We start from the raw sequence: 5,000 nt of genomic DNA, 5'->3' as shown, positions 1-5,000 counted from the left end.
TGGCCTCCCACGCCGCAGGCGGCGGCAGTCTCCGGCGCCCGGGGGTAGACCTGGCCTCCCCCGCCCGGTGTTGGGGTGCCGTCCCCCGTCCCCCCGCGTTTATTCTTTTTTTTTTTTTTAACTTTTATTTATGTATGTATGTAGGTACGTACGTACGTACGTATGTATGTAATCATCGATTGGTACCTCGGGCGCAAATTGTTAATTCAAAAGGTGATAAGCGACCCTTCACATTTTCATTTAATTTACAACTAACTCTTGCACGTACTCTTGCCAAATTTATCTATTACAGCCGTCTTTATTAAAGAATTAACAGTAATTACTAACAGGTACTCATCGGCCCCACCTTCCCTCTCTCTCCCTTTCCCGTCCGTCACCTCTTGGCGTGCCCGAAAGAGAGGAATGCAGATTTGGTAAAGAAATCCGATCCTTCGTTATTGATGTGTCCATAGCCATGTTTATGTTTTGGGATCTCTTCAATGAACCCAATGGTTTATTTCATTGGTTCGATAAATTAAGTCTTCCTTAATTTTTAACGTCGATTCATTTCCTTCATTTCCGCACGAAGGAATTCATTCATCGTCGTCGAATACCTCGGTCCTAAGCGAGGGATAGAAACGTCGGTCACCGAATCGCTAGTCACTTGACCTTGACCTTAATTTACCCGGGGTCAGTTCTTGGTGCGCAGGGGATTGAGGAGTATTTGTACACGCGTCTTAACAAAGCAGGTCGAGCGTTATCGAGATTCTCCAATCGGCCCCGTTTTATTTTTCCGGGGGTATCGTCCACCTAGCCGTGCTAAAAGAAAATTAATTTTACCAGAATTTGATTGATTTCTTTTTCCCTACGGAAACCGATACGGACAATAACTCTTGTGTGACGCAGTGCTCGCTCTCCTGCATTAAAAGCCCTTTAAATCCCAGAAACGGGCGGGGGGTGGGGGAATTACGCCCACACGCACGCACACGCACGCATGCCCCCACTCCCCATCGCCCACCGCGGGCAGGAAGACGGGGACAGGGTGGCCCTTGTATCAGACCCGCTTAAATCTCGAATCACCCCCCCGGTTCCCCACCTCCCCACACACCCCCCGGACGGGAGACGGCGGCAGCCCGGTCCAGCCGGACCCGGAGCACGGAGGGGCCGTCAGGTCTACCCGGCTCCGGGGCCGGCGGCGGCCGTCAGGTCTACCCGGCTCCGGGGCCGGCGGCGGCCGTCAGGTCTACCCGGCTCCGGGGCCGCCGGCGGCCGTCAGGTCTACCCGGCTCCGGGGCCGGCGGCGGCCGTCAGGTCTACCCGGCTCCGGGGCCGGCGGCGGCCGTCAGGTCTACCCGGCTCCGGGGCCGGCGGCGGCCGTCAGGTCTACCCGGCTCCGGGGCCGGCGGCGGCCGTCAGGTCTACCCGGCTCCGGGGCCGGCGGCGGCCGTCAGGTCTACCCGGCTCCGGGGCCGCCGGCGGCCGTCAGGTCTACCCGGCTCCGGGGCCGCCGGCGGCCGTCAGGTCTACCCGGCTCCGGGGCCGCCGGCGGCCGTCAGGTCTACCCGGCTCCGGGCCAGGCGGCGGCCGTCAGGTCTACCCGGCTCCGGGCCAGGCGGCGGCCGTCAGGTCTACCCGGCTCCGGGGCCGCCGGCGGCCGTCAGGTCTACCCGGCTCCGGGGCCGGCGGCGGCCGTCAGGTCTACCCGGCTCCGGGGCCGGCGGCGGCCGTCAGGTCTACCCGGCTCCGGGGCCGCCGGCGGCCGTCAGGTCTACCCGGCTCCGGGGCCGCCGGCGGCCGTCAGGTCTACCCGGCTCCGGGGCCGCCGGCGGCCGTCAGGTCTACCCGGCTCCGGGGCCGCCGGCGGCCGTCAGGTCTACCCGGCTCCGGGGCCGGCGGCGGCCGTCAGGTCTACCCGGCTCCGGGGCCGGCGGCGGCCGTCAGGTCTACCCGGCTCCGGGGCCGCCGGCGGCCGTCAGGTCTACCCGGCTCCGGGGCCGCCGGCGGCCGTCAGGTCTACCCGGCTCCGGGGCCGCCGGCGGCCGTCAGGTCTACCCGGCTCCGGGGCCGGCGGCGGCCGTCAGGTCTACCCGGCTCCGGGGCCGCCGGCGGCCGTCAGGTCTACCCGGCTCCGGGGCCGCCGGCGGCCGTCAGGTCTACCCGGCTCCGGGGCCGCCGGCGGCCGTCAGGTCTACCCGGCTCCGGGGCCGGCGGCGGCCGTCAGGTCTACCCGGCTCCGGGGCCGCCGGCGGCCGTCAGGTCTACCCGGCTCCGGGGCCGCCGGCGGCCGTCAGGTCTACCCGGCTCCGGGGCCGCCGGCGGCCGTCAGGTCTACCCGGCTCCGGGCCAGGCGGCGGCCGTCAGGTCTACCCGGCTCCGGGGCCGGCGGCGGCCGTCAGGTCTACCCGGCTCCGGGGCCGCCGGCGGCCGTCAGGTCTACCCGGCTCCGGGCCCGGCGGCGGCCGTCAGGTCTACCCGGCTCCGGGCCCGGCGGCGGCCGTCATGTCTACCCGGCTCCGGGCTCGGCGGCGGCCGTCAGGTCTACCCCTTTTCGGAGCCCGTGGGGCCGCCTGCGGTACCCGGCGACCGCGGGTTGTTGGTTGCGTAGCGTCCGGCGATAAGGGCGGCCAAGTCTACCCGGCTCCGGCGGGACTTGGTCGCCTTGCCGGGGCCGAGGGGTAGACGTGTTGTCCCCGCTGCTTCGTCGGAGCTGCCGAAGGGGTCGCTGTTTTTCGCTGCCTCCAGTTACGTCATCGTAAAAGTCGGCGTGGTTGGCGCGCCTCCCCGGTGCGCAGAGGCGCCGCTCTTGGAGCTTGCCGGCGGCGGGGACGTGCCGGTCCGTACTATAGGAGCGAGCCGTGACTCGTCTCCAGAGCAGCGCTCGTCAGCGGCTGCAAGGCCCGCGGTTCTGCCAGCAAAGTGGGGTGCTCGGCGGCCGTCGTGGCGGTTCCCTCGGTGGTCCGGCCCAGCTTCCAGTCTCTTCGGTCCGGCCATCTCCCAGCGCTTGCCCGACAAGCCAGCCCAGCGTGTCCGAGGGGTCGGGAGCTGCGGAGAGCCGGAGCCGGCGGCCGGCTCCGGCGGCCGTTGCCGACCGGCACGAGGCATAAGGCCGGATCCCGCAGGGCAGGGCAAAGACTCGAACGCACCCAGCCGGGGCCCAGTGATGGTGAAGGTCACTGCCGGAGGCAGACGGCCGGGGGGCGTCGAGCCTGCCGCGGCTTACTCCCGGCTCCAGAGGGCCCGGTTGGTGGGACGACCGAGGTTGGCGGCACCTCGTCCCTTTGTGCCAGCCTTAAGCTGGAGCCCGCGAAGCGGGCGGAGAGAGCGGCGGCCGGCTCCCGGCCAGCCGAACGCAGACGGCCGGGGGGTGCCGAGCCTGCCGCGGCTTCCCCCCCCCGGCCCCCCGAGGGCCCAACTGACGGCGCAGGCGGGGCGGCGGCGTCCCGTTTTCACCGGTGCGAGCCCTCCGCGGGCAGCTGGTGGTGTCAGGCGGGCCCGGTGACGGGACTGCGGCGTGCAGGCGAGGCGGCGGCGCCTCGTCCTCGTTTCCCCCGGGAGAAGCGGTTCCCCGCGGGGCAGGGCAAAGACCGGCGGCCGGTGGCGGTCGCCGGCACTCGAACGCTGGAAGGCCGGGGGAGCCGAGCCTCCCTCGGCCCCGGGGGGCCCGATGATGGCAAAGGCGGGTGCTGGCACCGTTCCGGGGCAGAGGTGCCCGCGAGTGCCCAGCCCACCAGGGCTGCCGCCGGCTGCCGAGGGCCGTGTGATGGAGACGGGCAAGGTGGCGGCGCCTTGTCCTTTTTCTCCGGCCTTAAGCTGGAGCCCGCGAAGTGGGCAGAAACACCGGCAGCCGAATGCAGACAGCCGGGGGGTCTCGAGTCGGCCGCGGCTTGCCCCGGCCCCCGAGGGCCCGGTGATGGTGCAGGCGGGGCGGCGGCGCCTCGTCCTCTTTTTTGCTGGCGCGAGTCCTGGTAGCAGGAGGGCTCGCTGGGAAGGTCTGCACTCGTACGGGCGAGGTGGCGGCGCCTCGCCCTTCCGAACTTCTCCAGCCCTAAGCTGGAGCCCGCGCAAGCGGGAAGAAAAGGGCGGCCGGTCCCTGCGGCCGGCAGCCGAAGGCAAGTGGCCGCGGGCGTCGAGCCTTGAGCGGCTTTTCCCGGCCCCCGTTACCCGGGGATGGCACGGGTGAGGCGCGGTGCCTCTTAGTCTTCTTCGGCCTTCTCCTCCCCCGGGGTAAGCGGTTCCCCGGGGCGCAGGGCAAAGACCGGTACCGGTGGCCGGCACTCGAACGCTGGAAGACCGGGGGAGTCGAGCCTGCCGCGGCTTTCCCTCGGTCCCGTTGACCTCGCTCAAGGGAATCGATGCGCGGAGCGGGTGGCCGGCGGCACCTCCCGCTCCCCCCCTTCAGTCGACCCAGACCCGCAGGCAGCGCCTGCAGAGGTGTTCCTGGGCGCGTCGGAGACGCTTCACGGCGGGCCGGCTCTGCCGGTGACCAGGCCGCCGTTGCGGCTCTCCGGAGACGCTGCCCCCTCGCTCGCACGCAGAGCCCCGCGTTCCGCCGCCCGCCCCGCCCGGGGCGGCGGCGAGCGCGCGCGGCCGTCGCTGTCCCAGGACCGTGGCCGTGGGGCCCGCGCTTCCTCTCCCGATCGAGGTGGCACCCAGGGCGCGTCGGAGACGCTTCACGGCGGGCCGGCTCTGCCGGTGACCAGGCCGCCGTTGCGGCTCTCCGCAGACGCTGCCCTCTCGCTCGCACGCAGAGCCCCGCGTTCTGCCGCCCGCCCCGCCCGGGGCGGCGGCGAGCGCGCGCGGCCGTCGCTGTCCCAGGACCGTGGCCGTGGGGCCCGTGCTTCCTTTCCGTCTCTCCTCTCCCCTTTCCCTTCCTGATCGATGAGGCCTTTCGGGTCGCGTCGGAGAGGGCCCCCGGCGGGCCGGCTCTTCCGTGCTCCCCGTAACAGGGAGCCACGGCGGTGTCCGGTGTTCAGGCCGGGCGGTCTCCTTTCCACTTCGCTTCCCGTCGCATGCGAGGTGTT

Source organism: Calonectris borealis, unplaced genomic scaffold (genome assembly GCF_964195595.1).
Source record: "Calonectris borealis unplaced genomic scaffold, bCalBor7.hap1.2 HAP1_SCAFFOLD_234, whole genome shotgun sequence".
Lineage (NCBI taxonomy): Eukaryota > Metazoa > Chordata > Aves > Procellariiformes > Procellariidae > Calonectris > Calonectris borealis.
This window is presented reverse-complemented; position numbering follows the sequence as displayed.